The sequence below is a fragment of the Helianthus annuus genome, chromosome 4 (genome assembly GCF_002127325.2).
Source record: "Helianthus annuus cultivar XRQ/B chromosome 4, HanXRQr2.0-SUNRISE, whole genome shotgun sequence".
Lineage (NCBI taxonomy): Eukaryota > Viridiplantae > Streptophyta > Magnoliopsida > Asterales > Asteraceae > Helianthus > Helianthus annuus.
Genome location: NC_035436.2, coordinates 34,264,475 through 34,285,974, shown reverse-complemented (window position 1 = coordinate 34,285,974; position 21,500 = coordinate 34,264,475).

Genomic DNA, 21,500 nt, shown 5'->3' with positions numbered 1-21,500 from the left:
GCTTGTATACAAATATGTTATACAATTGTGTTTTTGCCGTTGTGTTTTTATGTCATTATTTTTGTGCATGTATTTGTATGTTATATATTACATTTAATATTAATTCTAGCAAAAGTCAGATAAGAGTACATGATGTTGATAACAATATGTCTAACTCAATGGTTCGTGGTTGTTCGGTTGTTAATCTAAGTGGATTAAACTACAGGAAGAGACTTAGGAATAATCAGAAGAAGGTGAAACGCGTTAAGTAGTTCATGTTCGTCGTTGTATGTTCACATTCCAGAAATGGGTTATGTTTTTATTTTTTTAGTTTAAATGTAGTTAGTATGTTGGTTTGTTTAACTAATGTGTTACGTTTATGCTTGTGAATTAAAATGTATGTTGTGTGTTTCATTTTTGTGGATTACGAAACCTTTTCTTTTGTTTGTTTTTTTTGTATTTAAATTCAAAGTTTATGAGTGATGTATCTTGTGTGATTATTATTTGTATTAGGACTGTTAGTAATGTTCATAAATTTCAATTTGTGTGTAGAGAATAGTTAATTTCTTTTGTAATAGATAAATTTACATTATAATAATACTCAAGAAAGATTATATATAACAAAAACACAATATTGATCAAACTGTTTCACTAACCCACAATGTTATCATTAACACAATGACAATAATAGTATAACACAAGGCTATATATGAAATACAGTTATGTAATAAATCAAAATATAAACAAAAAAAATATCTGGTAAAATGATAGAATAGAGTTATTAATTAAAATTGTTAAAATACAGTGTCAAATACATGAGCGATGTAAAAAATAAAAGTAAACATGAAGCCTCTCTAATAATTATTCATCATAGTAATTCATTTATTTTTCATATTCATGTACTCCGACAAGGTGTGTTGCGTGTATACAAATATGTTATACAATTATGTATTTTGTCATTGTGTTTTTTTTGTCTTTACTTTTTTAGTAGTTGTTTGTATGTTATATATTACATTTTATACTAAGTATAGTAACATTTTATTTTACAATATTTATAGTAGTTTATAAAAAATAATTGATCGTTTGGCTTCAATATTTTCAGAACAACTCATCTCTATCTCTCTCTCTCTTGGTTCTTCATTTGGTTCTTCGTTTGGATCTTGAGTCGAAGGTAATAGAAAATCTAGGATACCCAGATACACTACACTGAGTGTGGAATCTATAGGTCAGTTGGTGACTATACAAGATGAACTTCATATGTTGGTTAGTATTGAAATGTGTAGTGTAGATGTTCAATTGTGGCGTCTACAAAATGAAACTTGGTCGAAAGTGGTGTCTTTTGTATCCCGTGTGTTTATGCCATTGATGATAGGGTCATCTGTGCACTATATTGATGGAAATAACAAGTTAATTATAGTACACGAATGGGGTGATGTTGCTCAGATAAACATAAGGGCAAAGAAGATGCATGGTTTTTTTCCTATCATCTTTACGCAAGGCATATTAGGTGCAAGCTATATTGAAACTATTGTTTCACATCTTTAGTTATGGTTTTGTATTTAGTTGTTTATTGTTATCTTTGTGTTATATACATACTATTATGTGTGTGGTTGTTTTGTGGTTGGTATATTTTTCGAGTGAATTGCAAGGATTGTCCTTTATCTTTATACCCATTTGCAGGCGCTGTCCTTTATGTTAAAAATTGACGAGTTTTGTACTTTATGTTTTCAAATCATACACGTTTTGTCCTTTAGCCCTAACCCAGTTAAATTTTTCTATCAAATCTGGTCATGTGCAATGTACATGAGGGTAAGATTGTCATTTCACCCTATTCTTTAAAAATACATATAAAAGAAAAAAAGTATTATATATCATAACAAAAACCCTCATCTTCCCCAACAAATCTTCAACAGATCCCACCATTCTCATCCCCCATCTTCCCCTTCAATTCCACATTGAAACGATATTACTTCTGTAATTATAATCAACCTACGATAAAGAGCTTTCAAACTATAAAAAGTGTTTCAGTGTTTAGAAGCTAATAAACCCAAAATAATGGTCAAGGGAAAAATTCACAGGTCAAATGAATGGAATATGGGTGTTTTGTTTGAAGGGATCTAAACAGGCTATCATTGGAAGGGGTATTGGTATTTGAGATATGGAACCTCACACATCTGAGATGCTTGTGAGTGCCGCTGGACAATAATATCATGAGATTGCTTCAACTCCACAAGATCAGATCGATATCGAATCCGGTTTTGTAACCAGGTCGGCAACCTTCAAACCAATTCTTACTCAATTTTCTCAAAAAAAAAAAGGAACTGAGTATTTTAACCAACCACCACCACCACCACCACCACCACCACCACCACCCACCCACCCACCCCTTACAACCCTCTAGCGACACCATCAACCATCGCAACCCCCTCTCTTTCTCAATCCCTCAGGCAACACCAACAATCAACACCATCAACCATCAAGAACCACCACTGTCTCCACCGCACCACTGCTCCACCTACCGCCATCAAAGTAGACGCACCAACCACCATCATCTCCGGTGAACAAAAACAAGCAGTCGGTTTTTTTTTTCAACTTGCAGATTGGTTTGAAGGCTTGAATCGGAGGTTGATTTGGGTTTTATTTGTGAGGCTGTAAATTGATTGTGGTTTTTTTTCAGCCTGTATATTTGTGTGAATACAGGAGATGTTTATGTCTTCGATCTCATGCTATGATGCCAATTTGGGTTTTATTTGAAGGGGAAGATGGGGGATGAGAATGGTGGGATCTGTTGAAGATTTGTTGGGGAAAAAGAGGGTTTTTGTTATGATATATAATACTTTTTTTTCTTTTATATGTATTTTTAAAGAATAGGATGAAAAGACAATCTTACCCTCATGTGCATTGTACATGACCAGATTTGACAGAAAAAATTAACTGGGTTAGGGCTAAAGGACAAAACGTGTATGATTTGCAAACATAAAGTACAAAACTCATCAATTTTAAACATAAAGGACAGCGCCTGCAAATGGGTATAAAGATAAAGGAGAATCCTTGCAATTCACTCTATATTTTTCTCTATGGAGAATCAATTTTAAAAATTAATGTGTTATTTTAATTGGTCTGTTATGTTTAAAATATGTTTGTTGTATAATTTTTTTATGCCAATAAATATAATCTACGTTTGATTGTCATTGGTAGTTTTTTTAACACTTTCGTAAACATCTAACTTTCATAGATCTCATCTAACTTCATTTAATGGTGTTAGTAATTGCTACGTTAATCAATTTACAAATAATTACTTCAATATTTTAAATTGTGCGAATTAGATCTAAGATTTTAAGTTAGTATGTATGACAATTCGATGTATGACAATACAAGAACAGTTGTAGTTACTAATCAAAATCGAATAAAAAGTCATCATTATCTTAAATATGGAGACAATTATTGATGTTCTTAATAGTCGGGTAAGAAGTCATTGTGATATTAAAATATGCAGTGAGTTTGGATGGTGTTAATCATATATACCCAGACCGCGGACGGGTAAACTACTAGTTCTCTATCGGTAGTAATGATTACTCGGCTACAAGACTTGGTTTATCCCTAGGGGGCTTTCAGTAGCAACACTTATCGGCAGGAACTACCTTCGATAGGAACACTTGAGTTTTTTTCTTGTATTCTTTATCGGTCCTTATTTTTCCAACAGTTTTTCCACTGGGATGATGATATACTAAAGCCTAGGTCTTTACATATTTTCCTTCTTTAACTTAATAAAATATTTCAATATTATCTCGATCAAAAAAAAATCTTCTTTTGTTGTATTTGTTATTTCAGTTCAAGCAGCTCACCTAAAGCTTCATCAGTTAATAGTTTGAATTGTTTAAGCCCAAACAACTATGGGTTGTCTTATATGAACAATAGAACTAGAAACAAGTGTTGGAACATATTATACTGTAAACGAACCGAACGAACACGAACAAGGCCTTGTTCGTGTTCGTTTGTTAAGGAAATAAATGCGTTCACGAACGGTTCATGAACACTTACCGAACGAGATTTTATGTTCGTGGTCGTTCATTAAGGAAATGAGCGTGTTCACGAACGGTTCACGAACACAAACGAACAAAATATATTTGGCGAACGCGACAAAGGATAAAGGTGGATGACCCAAAAAGTAGCACTGGAACTTAAATCCTTTATTGTGGAACGGATGTCAATCGTATTCGTCGATATAAATAATGAGAAAGGAAAGGGAAATGATGCATAAACAAGGTGAAAGAGGGTTTCCTAATTTAATTGTTAGGGTAATAAAATAAATAAAAGTTTAATAATATAAAAAGTATAGAAAAAATATATGAAAGTACAAAAATCTTTAATTAAAACACAAACATATGAACATAAACGAGCGCAAATGAACGAATGTTCACGAACACATTCACGAACACCTTACCGAACGTTCGCGAACACAATTGAACGAACGAGACCTCTGTTCATGTTCGTTCATTTAACTAATCGAACGAAATTTCTTGTTCATGTTCGTTCATTTAATAAACGAACGAACATAAACGAACTTCCCGCCGAACGGTTCACGAACTGTTCGCTGAACGTTCAGTTCATTTACAACCCTTATATGTAATAATACTAATGGAAGTGTTTGACTTTTCAACTGCTTTGGTCCTAGGAGTTGTCATTCACTTCTTCTTCTTCACTTGAGTGGAATGAAATCTTGTTTATAACTTTCAACAAATTTTTGGGCATATTGACTTGCTTTGATTAGCGGTGGGGAATTGATAATTTCAAAAGTCTCATGTATCTCATTACCATAATACAATTATATAAAAAAGTAAGAGTGCCAATTTAGGAGTAAATTTCTCCATAATAAATACAAATGAGTAACAACAATTCTACTAGACTAAATTCATAATTCTCGATATTAAATTTGTTGCCTATTATCCCCGATCAAGCGAACAGGTGGGGGAGCAATGCGTGGCATGGAGTGAAAGCGTTCAAAGAGTGGACGTTGTAGGCTTTTGGTAAAAATATCCGCTACTTGGAGCTTGGTAGGAATGAATTTAGTATGAAGACGCCCCGATGAGGCTAATTCACGTACAAAATGGTAGTCAATGTCAATGTGATTTTCTCTCTTGTGTGATACCAGGTTTTGACTTAAAAATAATACACTCTTGTTATCGCATAAAAGTGTGGGTCATCCCGGTGGTAACACATGCAATCACCGTAATAGATTTGTTAGTCATATGATTTCTAAAGCAGTGTTAGCCATGGCTCTATATTCAGATTCACAACTAGAACGTGGGATAGTGTCTTGTTTGTTTTCTCTCCAAGAGATTAGGTTGCCACCTCCTAATTATATGGAGTACCATATGTTGAATGTCTAGTTTATATACATCTCACCCAATCTACATCCGAATAACCCCTAGAACCGTTTTGATAGGATGATCAAATGTGAGTCCATATGATGATGTTCCCTTTTGTATAATGTAAGATTCGTTTGACGAGTTGAAAATGGGAAGCTGTTGGATTTTGGATGTGTTAACTAGCTTGGTTTACGGCATACGAGAAACCTAGTCTAGTGATGGTGAGATATTGTAGGGCTCCCACGAGTGAGCAGTAGATGTAGGGTCATGAAGGGAGGAGCCATTGGAGGTGAAGGCATTGGGGGTATTAAGTGGTGTGGCAACCGGTTTGCAATCAAGAAGGTCGGCTCGAGACAATATGACATAGTCATGCTTGTTTGACAAAGAAAAGGACTAGTGGGAGTGTGTGCGACTTCAAGTCATAGAAAAAAGTTAATCTTCCACGATCTTTTAATTTAAACTCCTTATTTAGGTGACTTGTGAACTCTTGGATGATGTTTTCATTGTTGCTGGTAATGATAACATCATCAACATAAACAAGGGGATAAAGTAAAATGGTATTTTGGTTGTAAACAAACAGAGATGGTCTATTACATTTAAAACCGAGGGTAACGAGGAACTTACTTAAATGGTTGGAACCAAGCTCGTGGAGCTTGTTAAAGACAGTATAGAGCTCGTTTTAATTTGCACACATCGTTTGGGAATTTTGGATTGATAAAGTCGAGTGGTTGCTCCATGTATACATTTTCCATTAGGTGGCCATATAGGAACGCATTGTTGACGTCAAGTTGATGAAGCATCCAATTGTGAATTGTTGCAAAACTAAGCACCACTCCTATTGTAGAAGCTTTAACAAAGGGACTAAAGTTATGGGAAAAATCAAGTCTCGAAATTTGTGTGAAACCTTGGGCGCCATCGGCTTTGTACTTTATCTGATATATCCATTTGGAACCCACAACGTTGGAATGTGTAGGTCGTTGAACAAGTTCCCAAGTGTCATTACTATGAAGAGCGGTAAGTTCCTCATTCATATCCGTTACCCACTTAGAATATTTTTGAGGCAATTTTGAAGCCTTTTGGGGTGTATGTGATGAGTAAGGTGTGATGGAGATGATTTTAGAAGTCAGAGGTGAGTTCAACATGCCGTTTTGGCTTGAAGATGTCGGATTTACATCGGGTGGTCATAGCATGGGACGAAGAGGTGTTATGGATGATACATATGACGGGGTGTTGTGGATTGGTAGTAGATGAATGTTGTGTTGAAGATGTCAGACCGGGTGAGGCTGTTGTAAGGTTTGGTTTGTGATATATAGGATCTGATGGGTTATGTTGTGGGGACGTTTAGGGTTTGAGTGTGAGATAGGCTGGGTTGAAAATGGGTGTTGTGTTGATGAGTGAATTTAGTTTGAGGTAGATTGAGGGGTTTGAAAAAAAGAGGAGTGGAGGGATGCTTAGTGCATGTGACGCACAAAGATGTATGAGTGAAAGTTAACCTTTTGGATGTGTGGGTAGGGGAAACAGTGTACGATGGTGTTGTAGGTGAGGGAATGGTGTCATCAAATTTTTAGAAGATATATAAAAGATGCTTCATTAAGTGGTAGTAAAAGGGGAAATGTTTTCATCAAATTTTGCATGACGTGTTATGTACACTCGGGATGTTGTTGGGTCAAGGCATCAGTACCCCTTATATTTGGACTATAACCAATAAAAATACAAGGAGCACTATGTGGTAGGAGCTTATGTTTGGTATGGTCTCTAAGAAATGGACAAAATATGACATCCAAAAGCTCTAAGGTCTATGTAAGATAGTGATTGATTGTAGAGGATTTCAAAAGAATATTTGTTTTCAAAAGTGTGTGTCCGTATGAGGTTTATTCTATAAGTAGTGGAAGACAAAGCATTAACCCATAAACTAAACTAAATGGTGCATGAGAATTGAACATCATGGCTAAAACGGTTTCGGTTATGTGATGATTTTTCGTTCAGCCCTTCCATTTTATTGGGGTGTATTAGGGCAAAGATAATCGGTGATGAATGCCATGTTGTTGGAAAAATTGTTGAACCCGGTTGGTTGTGAATTTGGTTCCCTTGTCGCTTCGGAAAACTTTGATATTATGTGAAAAATGATTTTGCATAAAGACGACTAACTTATTGAAAAAATCAGATTTTGCTTTTAATGGGTAGAACCATGTAAAGCATGAAAAATCGTCAGCGGAAATCCCGTAATATAAATATCCATCAGTAGAAATAACGGGTGCGGGGCTCCAAATATCACAATGGATTAATTCTAGAACATGTGATGATCTTTTTGTAATTTCAACTAAAGGTAGGCAATGCACCTTAGATAATTCACAAGATGAACATAAACCGGGTTTAGACAATAAAGATGCAACAAAAACGTGACCAAGTTTATTCAAGTTTAAAATAACATAAATCAAACAAAACATGTCCTAGGCGACTATGCCATTTATCAAAAGATGAACGAAAGTGAGAGGTAGAAAGAGTAGCAACAAGAGACTTATGACCTTGAGAAAGGACATAAAATCCGTATTCACAAGTACCTCTAGCATAGAGCTCTGCTATTTTTTTAGTCCTAAATGTGAAAGAAATTGTTAGAAAATAATACATCAACGGATGAATCATGTGTTAATTTACCAATGGAAAGGAGATTTTTAGTAATATTAGGAACCACAAGCACATTTTGTAAGAGTATATGATTATTAACAGTGGTTGGGTTGATTCAGCTAACGGGTAAAGATTCACCATTTCCAAAGGTTACACACGTGTTACCGAAATCCGTGTAGGACGTGTCTAGACCATCTGAAGAGCAAAGCATGTGTGTTGTTGCTCCCGAATCCGCGATCCAGTCTAGTGTGTTTTGGGCGATGTTACATTCTACTTGAAACGCTTATGCTAGATGAGCATCAAGTGGTGTGCCCGTTGAGAGAAGCTTGAGAGACTAGAGCATGAACTAGCACAATGGCCTTCTTTATTTTGCAAAGTTATCAGTGAGGCGGTGATGGTTTGTTATAGACCTTCCACGAGTTGAGGAGGACCCCCATGTAGCGTCCATGTGAAGGTTTAGAGGTATTTCTTTGTTATTGAGCAACAAAATCCACTTGAGGAGTTTGAGTGCCATGAAGATTCAGAAGAAAAATTTCATGGCTCTTTGCATGCGCCATTAAAGGTTGGTGATGGGTGTACGGTCCTTTGAGTTGTGGAGAAGGTTTCAAAAGTCAACCCAATTCCGCAAAGAAATCAGTGTGCTTGTTATCATTAGTGTCCGGATGACCTATGGCGGCGAGTTGGTCACATAATGTTTTGAACTTGTGATCATAATCGGAGACGGTGATATTTCCCTTTTGAAGTTGCTTGAGAGAATCCTTAAGAGTGTGCATACATTCAAGGGAATTGTAACTGTACGTGGACTCTAAAGCTTGCCAAACTTGACGAGTCCAGGTATGCCCGATCACCTCGGCCATGGCTTCTTCGGTGAGGGTGGAGTGAAGGAAAAGGATGACCTTCTAATCTGCAGATTTCCACATAGTGAAATATGAGTTTGGGACGGTTTTTTCAGTCAGTGGTAACGAACTCCGGTTGGATGACAGGGGAGCCATCAATGTGCCCAAAAAAAGATCGAGATAGGCTAGGATAGGAAACATCTGACTTTTCCAGGTCAAGTAATTGTTGGAGTTGAGTTTGATAGCGATAAGGTGGCATAGAGATTGAAGAGGAACATCAATGATATTAGAGGTGGCTATGGGAAAGAAGAAGATCGGAAAAACAAAATGACAGAGGAGTGACTTCGAAAGTGGGCGACAATTTGAGGATGTTTTGTTTATTTGGCTGGTAACATCACAACTTTAAAATCTCATTTATCTCATTATCATATTTGGTTGGTAACATCACAACTTTAAAATCTCATTTATCTCATTATCATAAATCATAATCATAAAACAATTATATACAAAAATAAGGAGAGCTAATTTAGGGGTAAATATCTCCATAATAAATACAAATGAGTAACAACAATTTAACTAGACTAAATTAAACTCATGAGATGTTGGTGCAGTGGTTAATAGCCTGCCCTCCTTAGTGGAGACGCGTGTTCGATTCCCGCTTGGGTCATTTTCGAGCGACATTTGGATGAAGGGACGAATCAGAGCTTTAATACCGGTTTCGAACATGACCCTGGGGGGGGGGGTTACGGATTCCATTAGGTTCCCGCGCATTAGAGGGCATGGTCTCATGGCGGTCAAGAAGTCGACCTTGGACATAGCCCCAAACAGGATGGGTTTACACTTGAGATTTTTTGCCGTTCAAAAAAAACTATACTAAATTCAAAATTGTTGATGTTAACTTTACTGACTATTAGAAAATCATGTATAATCTATACAACCTAATAAAAGCCTTAATTAGGGGACACATGTCCACCATCTAGAGCTCCATTTTAGTGTTTTCCCGCTCAAACTTCTATTCCTTTGTGTGATGGGTAAAGCGGACCCATTTGATGTAAATGGGTCATTATCTAGCGTGACTATTTATTTTTTATGACCCAATCAGAACTTCACTTTTCATCCGGATCTAGGGTTTCTGCATCTTTTCCCTCTCATCCATCTCAAAATTGAATCCCATCACCAAGGTACGATTCTCTTTTTTATCAGATAAATTCTTGATTCTTGATTATATGTCTTCTTATTTTCTTACAAACTTTCTAATTAAACCCTAATCATTCTCCGACAAGTTCCACTCTGCTTGAATCATAACTCGTTCTTAAAAGTTGGAGTTCATATCAAGGCTTCAAATCAAGGTCAGATCACAAATACTTTCAACTAAACACGATGATTTTATCAATATTTAACATTCAATCTTCGTTCGGATTGTTCATTCATTTGATTTTCATTCGTTATAACCTAGGGTTTGTTGATCTTCGATTTGTTTTCTTTTCTGACAAACAAATGCCGTCTGCACAAAGGTATAATTTCGATATTTATATATTTTCAGGTTTTGATGTTCGTCTAATAGATTTTGTTTGTTATTGTGGAGATAACTGGTCAATTCTAGCGTATTTAAGGATTTGTATCATTCGGGTCGTTTTAGATGATCCTGTGTTTATAATTTTTTTTCCATATCTGATTTTTGCAATCTCCTTATTGCCCTTTGGTTCAAGCAAATCCATTCGAAAGGACCCAAACATCAGGTAACCAATATATGTCTAAAGTATCATCAAATAATTGTTTTGTTGGTTCTGTATTTTTGAGACAACTTCAATTCTGTGACCTGGTGTTTCAGACGATTTCTGCTATTAATATTATGTATAGATAGTGTTGCTTATTTGTTTTCCCTTTTATTGCAGCAGTCATACAATACTGGATATTGCATTAAGCAGAAATAATAATAAGTAATGTCTTATACCACGTCGATTGAGGTACAGTTTAATTTTTTTAAATATGGTAAATATTATCTATCCAGAATTTAAGTTTTTTAAATATGGTAAATAGTCTCATTATTTATAATTTGACATTTTAGTCAAACTTTTAATGGTTTTGACTAAACTTATAGTAAGGCTTTTTCTAGGGAAACTTCAGAGTATTTTTGTTCGTTTTAAGTCGCCAATTCTTCCATGTATGCCACACCCCAATATTCCATGTATTACCGGTGGGCCTGGTGGGGAGTATCGTGACGTAGTTGACATCATCATAGTCAATACACACAATAATATAGCACAGTGGAAGGCTGGGTAAAATAAACTATTACAAACCATAACGTCTGAGCGTTCGAGTTTATGAATGTACAGACAGGAATGTAATAAGATCCACAGGCGGATCATAATGTACAAAGAAACAAAAATACAGACTTCGGGTATCTAATGGATTTGCAAGATCCTCTATAACACCCTATAACTCCAGCCTATTTCGAGAAGTACCTGTCAATCAATCTTTAGGAAAATACGTCAGTTTACACTGGTAAATACAATTTAACTGACTCGTTTTGAATACATTTAAGAAAATTGATTTAGGTGCACAAGGCACAAATCATTTATAACTTGGGACAATCTTTATTAAAATCTTCTATACAGTTTTACATGTTTGTCATACATGTGGGGCCGGTTTGAAAGCCGGACATGATTAACTGACTCACCACTTATAGAACCCACAAAGGAGTTATCCCTAACTTGTGGGTAATTTAATATTTAGCATTTGCATCTGTCAGGTGCATGCCTGCACCCCGTGCATAGGTCGTGGCCATTAATAACTTAAATGAGCCGAGGATATCCAGGACACGATCGTTAACCCCCAAATGTTTATGTTATCAAACAATACATATTAAAACGGGTTATGCGGATTTATTAAATCACAATCCGACAAAATAATCTCATACCCAACCAAGCGGTATTAATATACCGTATCCCAAGCCCGTATAGGGAAAATAAGTTAAAAGTATTTACCTAGTGATAGCAGTAAAATTCCTAAGGTTCTTGAAAGGCACTTTTACCGGAAGCTATTAATCTGTATAGAAGGTTTAATTAGCCTATTCGGATGCTAACGGGTCTTCAAATAAGTCAAGGACTTAGACCGGCTAGCTAGAAGGAAACCTTACGGTTCTAAATGCTAGATTAAGCGGAGACCGGGATAGAATGTGATTTAGACCCGACAAGCTTGGATACTTGTATAATATGGGTAAACTAAATACATTCTGGAAAATGAGAATCAAATGATAAGGTTAAGCCCGTTTCGGTTATTTTACGTAAACTAGTCACGTAGACCGATCCGAACGCGTAAATGCGCAACGGGTAATCAAATAAATTATATACAGGCCTTAATCATTATTATGCTCAAAATATGCTAATATATCAGTAATATATTAACATATATGCCCAAAAAGCAATTTAAACCAAAATAAGTCCCATAAGGGCATTTTGGTAATTTTAATACCCTTAAAAGAGTTTACTTATAAAACTGAGTTCCAGGTCTGATTATAATTAGTAAAAACATGTATTTTGATAAGTTATATCTGTAGGATACTTAATATATGAGAAACATACCTTTTATAATTATTCATGCACCGAAGGGGCATTTTGGTAATTTTACCTAAGCTTTTAAAGGTCAAAATAGACTTCTGGGTTTAAAAACTTTAGCTTACTGTAATATTACATATATTAGCTTAAAACATCAGTAGGTAATGAGTTTTATAAGCCAAATATAGTTTTGACCCATACTAGGTGCTAAAACGCTTAAAAACCGATTTAAAGGGCTATTTGGGTAAAAATAGGAACTCGGAGTTTTTGATCAGTTTATAAGGTTCAAAATATTATATTTATCATATAAAATCAGTAGCAAAAAGTTTGGCATTAAAATGTTATGTAAAACTCATTTTATGTATGAAAAGGATAAAACCGACAATAACCGAAATTAGACTATAATCCTATGTTATGCTTAGCCTAAAAATAAATAAAAATCTTCAAAAATCCCAAAATAGTATTTATCATCAGTAAGTAAAATTTTTGGTGCCAAAAAATCGGGTTTAGATAGGCCTTATGCTAATTACGCCTTTTAATTACTAAAAAGTTTCTTAATTACGCTATTGAGCATAACTCCTATTCTAGACCTCAAACTGATGTCAAATTTTCGGGACATGTCTAAATATCAGTAGCAAAGGTTTTAGTCCATTCACATTGCTAAAAATCTCGGTTTTATACGAACTATTAGGCACCATGCAATATAACTCCAGAGGGTTATACTACTAAGTAATGTGGTCCTAATGGAAGCTTAAAACGTGGAAGAATTAAGCTTGAACAGGTCAGAACTGAAAGTCAAAGCAAAAGTCAAGCTTTTGCGACTTTCGGTTATAAACTGACCTTAGACTATTAATTGTCGGATTAGGACTGATAAAACATGATTAAATATTTATTACAAAGTCATTAGAATCTTAAAATATAATTTAGAACCTCTGGTTTACTAATTAGAATCATTTTTGTAATTTCTGTCTAGTTTGACATTGTCAAACTACTTTGACCCGACAATTAACTGGTCAAACGAGATAATTAGGAGATGCCCTTTTAAGGGTTGATCACCTATACTAATGTGGTCTTATAACTACTTTCAATTTGATCAGTAGTTAACCTATGCATGATTAATTCAAAAGTCAAACTAAACTAACGCTAAGTTTGACTCTAGAGTAATTAAGCTAATTATAACGACTAAACAAGTAATTAGAGGCTTACTTAAGGTCCATGCAGTCTTTTCTACACTTGAGAGTCTTCTCCTTGTCCTTAGCAAGCTCCAGATGGTTGTGATTAGTAATTGATACACATGAGCAAATGAACTCAAGAACTAGGCTCCTTTAAATAGCAATTTGAATGATCAAGGATCACTTCCAGGTGTTATGGGGGGCCCTAGGATCACTCCAGGTGTCCTAGCAAGTTTTATAAACCGACATAAAGCTCCTGGGATCGTTACAACTGAAGATAAGGCGATGGAACAGCTTAAACTCGCACCTGGCAACATTTTCTGACACTAGGGACCTCTCGCGGCCCGCATATGGATCCTTTAGGGTCTTACGCGGCCCGCCTGGACATGGGTAACTGGCAAAACAAGTTTCCATGTTGGCAGTTTCAGTCCCTGAACGTTTTTTAATCCTTTTTAACCTTATTTTTGACATATAAGGCCCTTGTAATTAATTGGTAAAGCTCTAGGATGAATATCCAACTTCGTTAGGCTCGAGTTCGTTAAATATCTTCATGAAAGCAAGTTTCATCAAGTTGACACTTTCAACCCAAAGTTTGGAAAACATGCTTAACGATCTCAGAATCACGTGAAATTTTTACCACTTATTCTCAGGAGTATATTTGAATATTTCGAAGCCTCGGTTTCATTAAAAGGTCACTCAGAGGTCAGGATTGACATATTGACGCTTTTAACCCTTGTAATTTATAATCTTCCGATTATTTTTACAAACGGCTTCTTATATCCAATTTATTACCCGTTTAAGAATATTTTCTTCACGTGTGGTCATTCAGAGGCCCAAGTTTGACACTTTTAGTCCTTCTGTAAGCATAGTTTCACTGTTTGTCAACTTTAGTCCTTCAAACTCAATCTTTCTCACAATTAAAGTTTAGGACACATGTCTATACATAATTGGACACGTTTTTACGTGGTGTTACATTCTCACCCCCTTAAAAGAAATCTCGACCCCGAGATTTACTTGAACAAGTGAGGGTACTTCTGTTTCATAGTGGACTCGACTTCCCACGTATATTCGGACCTCTACGAGCGTCCCATTTGATCTTTACTATAGGTACATACTTTCTTCGGAGCTTTTTGACTTGCCGATCCTCGATCGATATAGGTTTCTCAATGAATCTCAAACTTTTATCAACTTGTACGTCTTTATGAGACATTGCTAGCGATTTATCGGCTAGGCATTTCTTAAGATTACAAACGTGGAACACATCATGAATTCCACTCAGCTCCTCTGGCAATCTTAGCTTATAAGCTACACTACTGACACATTCGATGATCTCGAATGGTCCGATATATCTAGGGCTCAGCTGGCCCTTTTTACCAAAGCGCATCACACCTTTCCAGGGTGACACTTTCAATAAAACTTTATCGCCTACTTCAAACTTTAGAGGTTTTCGCCTCTTGTCAGCATAGCTTTTCTGCCTATCTCTGGCAGCTTTTAGGCGATCACGAATCTGGACAATCTTGTCCGTAGTCTCAAGGACTATATCAGGTCCTGATATCTGAGCTTCTCCTACTTCTGCCCAACAGACAGGCGTTCTGCATTTCCTACCATATAATGCCTCAAAAGGCGCAGCCTGAATGCTGGTATGATAACTATTGTTATAGGATAACTCGATCAATGGCAGGTGGTCATCCCAACTACCACCCAAATTAATAACACATGCACGAAGCATGTCTTCCAAGGTTTGAATGGTACGCTCACTCTGACCATCAGTCTGAAGATGGTAAGCAGTACTAAAATTCAAACGAGTGCCCAAAGATTGTTGGAAACTTTTCCAAAAATGAGAGGTGTATCTAGTATCTCTATCCGAGATAATAGACACCGGTACACCATGAAGAGCTACAATCTTATCAACGTACAACTGGGCTAACTTATCGGAGCTATGAGTCTCCTAGATGGGCAAGAAATGTGCTGACTTGGTCAGTCTATCAACAATAACCCATATAGTGTCGTTTCCGTGCCTCGTTCTAGGTAACTTGGTTATAAAATCCATGGTTACCATTTCCCATTTCCACGTAGGGAGTTCTGGCTGTTGTAGAAGACCTGATGGCTTTTGATGTTCAGCTTTAATCTGAGCACACGTAAGGCGCTTAGCTACATGGGTGGCAATAGATTTCTTCAAACCTATCCACCAATAATTAGCCTTCAAATCTTGATACATCTTGTCACCTCCAGGGTGAACCGAATACTTAGAGTTGTGGGCTTCCTGAAGGATCACATCTCGAAGTCCTCCTTTAATAGGAACCCAAGTTCTTCCATTCATTCTGAGGATTCCATCCTTCCCAGGTGTTAACTGTTCAGAAGTTACACCTAGCTTTTCATTTGGAAGATTAACTTCCAAAACAACATCTTTTTGTGCAGCTAATATCTTTCATTCAGACTATTCTTCAACTCAATACTCTTGGAATTGATCCTAATTGGTTTAACTCTTTCCTTTTGGCTTAGAGCGTCAACAACCACATTCGCCTTACCTGGATGGTAGCGAATTTCGCAATCATAATCATTCAGAGTTTCCATCCAACGACATTATCTCATATTAAGCTCTTTTTGATTGAACAGATGTTGGAGACTTTTGTGATCCGAATAGATCACACATTTAGTTCCATATAAATAATGTCTCCACAACTTTAGTGCGAACACAACAGCGCCCAATTCTAAATCATGGGTGGTGTAATTCTTTTCATGCACTTTTAGTTGTCGCGATGCATAGGCGATTACATTGCCTCGCTGCATGAGTAAATCTTCAACTCCTTCCGGTAAAGATAATACCGGAGCGTTGCTCAATCTTTGTTTCAGGATTTCAAAGGATTCCTGCTGCTTTGGACCCCAGTCAAATTTCACATTCTTACGGGTCAAAGAAGTTAATGGTGCTGCTATTCTTGAGAAGTTCTCAATGAATCTTCTATAATATCCAGCTAAACCCAGAAAGCTGCGAATTTCCGTAGGTGTCTTAGGTGCTTCCCAATTCATAACAGCTTCTACCTTGGCAGGATCTACTTGAATACCTTGTTCACTGACAACATGTCCAAGGAACTGGACCTTACGAAGCCAAAATTCACACTTGGAGAATTTGGCATACAACTTTTCCTGTCGAAGCAGTCCTAAAATACACCGAAGGTGCTTTTCATGCTCCACTTGGCTACGAGAGTAAATAAGTATGTCGTCTATAAAGACAATGACAAACTTATCTAAATATGGCTTGCAGACTCTATTCATGAGGTCCATGAATGCTGCAGGCGCATTAGTGAGCCCGAAGGGCATCACTAAAAACTCGAAATGTCCATACCTCGTTCTGAATGCCGTCTTTGGAACATCTTCAGTTCGAACCTTGAGTTGATGATACCCAGATCTCAAATCAATCTTTGAGAAATAACTCGCTCCTTGGAGTTGATCAAACAAATCATCGATCCTGGGTAAAGGATAACGATTCTTGATCGTTACCTTATTCAGTTCATGGTAATCAATGCATAAGCGCATTGATCTGTCCTTTTTTTTCACGAATAAAATTGGAGCTCCCCAAGGCGAAGAGCTGGGCTGAATGAAACCTTTTTCCAATAAATCATCTAATTGAGTTCTGAGCTCTTTCATTTCGGTAGGTGCTAGACGATACGGAGCTCGTGCAATAGGCGCAGATCCAGGGAGGATGTCTATCCTAAATTCTACTTGCCTCTTAGGAGGTAATCCAGGTAACTCGTCAGGAAAGACATCAGGATACTCTGAAATGATTGGAATGTCTTCAATCTTCGGCTTTGGATCATTCACAGTCACTTGTGCCATGTAAATGACACATCCATTTTTCAAGCACTGAGATACTTTGAGAATAGACACATTGCTGGGTAATCCGTACTGTGTATCTCCTTGAATAGTGACTGGTTCTCCAGAGGGGGTTTTGATAATGACAAGCTTTTTATCGTAGGCAATTTGGGCTTGGTTATGCGACAACCAATCCATGCCTAAAACTATGTCAAAACCAGCCAATTTCATTGGCAGAAGGGATAGCAAAACAGAATGCTTCTTAATGGATATGGAACACCCATCCAGAAGAGTTGAAGTTGTTTCTAAGGTACCATCAGCAAGTTCTACCTCATACTTTATGTCTAGAGTCTTAATGGGCAAATTCAACAACTTACAGAACTTATGGTCTACAAAGGACTTATCAGCACCGGAATCAAATAAGACTCTAGCATAAATATTATTGATGAGGAAGGTACCTGTTATGACGTTCTCATCATTCACCGCTTCCCTTGCCTGTATCTGGAACACTCTGGTGTTGTTCTTCTTAGCCTCCTCAGGCTTCTTCGCATTCTTGGGGCAGTTGGTTTTGATGTGCCCCTTTTCATTGCAACCGTAACAGGTTGCATCCTTAATATTCCAACACTCGACAGACTTGTGCCCCTTTTTCTTACAGATCCCACATGGTTTGGCCTGTGGGTCTCGGTTGCACTTACCAAAATGCCTTTTGTGGCAAGTTTTGCACCTGGGCTTATCACCAGATTGCCCCTTCTTGGAACCAGAGTTCCCTTTACCCTTCTTGTTTGACTGAGAAGACTGATCATCCTCTCTTTTCCTCTTTCCCTCTTTGGTGGTCTTCTTAGCCCGACTCCTCACGATATCCAAAGTGAGGGATAATGATAGATCCACAGCGGATCTATAGGTGGTTGGCTTAGAAGCCTTTACATTCCCCTTAACTTCAGGGGCCAGACCACCAATAAAACGCGCAATGCGTTTTGGCTCAGGAGTGACTAAGTACGGTACAAGTCTCGACATGGAATTGAAACTAGTCACATAGGATCTACAGTCTAGATCCTTCATCACAAGGGTGAGGAAATCAGTCTCTACACGCTCGACTTCGTGTTGCGGACAATAAGTGTCCTTAACCAGATCAACAAACTTCTCCCATGAGAGATTATACAAATGCACTTTCCCGGTGGACTGTACTAGCGTTTTCCACCATGTAAGGACATCGCCCTTAAAAGATTGGGATACAAACATGACCACATCCTCCTTAGCGCAACCGCTAATATCTATCATAGTTTCCATCTCATCTAACCACTTCATGCAGTCTATCGCCCCCTTTTCTCATTTAAAGTCTCTTGGCTTACAGGATACAAAGTACTTGTAGGTACAACCCTTGGCGTGCCTAGGGGTAGGCTCAAGAACTACCTGCTTTTTGGGTTCACTACCTTGGTTAGACGAGTGCAGGGACTCACTTTTCCTGTGAGTATGTGGCTGAGAATGGGTTCTAGAATGAGTTTGAGACCGGACAACACTCGGCTCTTTAAACTTAGCATCTACCGCCTGAGAAACTGCCGCGGTGATTAATGCTTGCAATTCGGCACCAGTAATATTGATTCTGGTGTTGCCCTCTGCTGGATGACTGTTTGCTTCGTCTGAGCCAGCCATTTACTGAATACTATAATCAAACAATAATGATTATTTAATTTATATATAAATACATCGCATTGATGATCAGATGGTCATGGTATTATTTAAACCATTTAGAGCAAAAAAAAAATCAATAGAATATACTATTCTTGATGCTATTAGGCAGGGAAAGATAGAATTTCCACAACTGCCAATGCCGTGAAAGACATTTTTATTTATCATTAAGCTCGTCTCAAAGAACATTAAAATCGCTTAGGAAGCTTGTCACAGGGACGACTTAAGATCTATCCACCGATCTCTTGGATCAATGATCTTTTAAGGGTCGAACAAGGTTCATTGCCCTTTTTGACAAGAAGTTTATAAATTTAACTTTCGTTGTCATTATTACACCTTTGCTTATAAGCATACATCTCCTAAGGATGTCTTGGTGTACACATCATATTGATGTTTATTAGCCATGATTCGCATTGATCATTTTAGGCTATATGTGACTGAAAGATCCAAGTACCTTTTGGAAGCTTGTGTGGTTTCTCGCACCGCACAACTAGGAATGTCAACATGTTTTCAGATGTTAACAGAGATTTGTTATCATAAAAAGGTTGTACCATCATAGCCAATTAGTACTTTGGCTAAGTTATACCTCTAAGAGTTTTCTTTGGCGGATCAATTATAAATTGAAAAGATATAACATGGTGTAATAAAATACATAATTAAAAAAACAAAGTTAAAAACTTCATTAAACTGAAAACAAATACAACTGCCCTAAACGGGACTTAGAAAAGACAAACTGCCCACGCATGGGCCTACAGAAAGGAAAATAAGTCCACGCAGGGACTTGATACAGAAATTAAACAAATGTCCTCACAGGAACATGCTTACAACAACCAAGAAAATAAAACAATCCTCTACTTCTTCTTCCCTTTGATAAGGTTTGCAAGGCCTTTCATAAAGCTATTATGCTTCTCCTTGTTTTTCTGCAGGGGGCTCAGCACGGGGCCGTGTTGGTTGGGCACGGCCCGTGTTGAGCCTTCTGTGGTGGAGATTTTTTTGTCGGGTTGCTCTGTTCTTCGTGCATGGTTCCATTTTTCTCGTTCCTTTTCATCCATTACCACCATGAGTGTGTTTTATTCTCACGTCAACCATCAATCATAAAAACCATCATAGCATTGCAAATCATAGAGAGACATTACATAAAGATAAAAATTACATAAATATTAAACTTATGGAGTTCTAGCCCTATGTTTTATTTTAATTTAGCAAAATTTCCAAGAAGCTATTAGTCTTGGTTAGATAAGGCTTTGTAGAACTCCTCCCTTCGGGTGCGGTTCTCCTCATATGTCGGCAAGCCACTCCTCTACCTCCCTTGGAAGGAGAAAAGAGGGCTCGTTTGCATTGGTTTGAGGAGTTTCAACTTCCGCTGGAACTTCTTGTGGGTTTTCCATAGGAGGTTCTGCGGGAAAGTCTTCCCACCCGGTAGGGTTGTTAACACCGAGTGCCAAGTTCCAGTCTTGTTGTGGAAGGACTGGTTCCATAGGGGGTGCCACCAAAATGTTTAACCTTTGGTGCAAAAGGTTAATCTCTTGGAAGCTGCTTTCAAGTCCCATTGTAAGATCGTTAATACGGTCAATGAGGACCTCCTCTACTGACGTCATTTCGTCGAGAGCTTCCCTTAGCGCTATCACGTAGTGCACAAGTGTAGCTTCAACGGAGGGCCTCCTTCCCCTTCGGCTGTTTGAGGAATGAACGGATGATGTTTCGCTGTTTTCACTCGCCATTCTACGAAAAATAAACCAAAAGCAGTTTATATGACGAAACAGTTTCTGGACACGGCCCCGTGCTCATTGAGCACGGCCCCGTGTTCATCTTTCTGCAGAATTTTTGAGCAAGGAATCTTGGGTTTTTAAGTTATTTTCTGAGTTTACGCAAGTTTTTTGACAGTAAATAACTTTAAACAATGTTACATAACATGTTTTTACCAAGATTCTATGATCAAAACTCATTGTTCCCTACCACAAAGATTGAAAATTCAAACTTTTCATGGTAGTTCTTGAAGAAAGATGAAGAAGAAGGAAATGTCTAGAAGAGGAAAGGACAAGATGGGTTGTTGGAAACTTCTTTTAGACTTACCTAGGATTGTTTGAGAGAAGATTCCTTCAAATCTCTGTCCCCAAGTTGGTCCAAATGTGCAGGATTTTTGGCTGCATTTATAGAAAACGACTGCCTGCTGGACACGGCCCCGTGTCCGCTGGACACGGCCCCGTGTGCAGATGAAATTCTGACACAGTTTGTCCGTATTCTGACGTTCTGATTAGAGGGGAATCTTTTGGTGGACACGGGGGCGTGTTGGCCGGGCACGGCCCCGTGTCGGAAAGCTGTCTTATGAAGTTTTGTCTTTACTAAGGAGCTAATCTATATCGGGTGGTTCTTGACTTGTTGGAACAACCCCAAAGTGCCTAAGATACCTTAATTGTCCTATACTAAGGCGAGAACGCAAGAGGTTGTCGGTGAGGGTAATTCCTA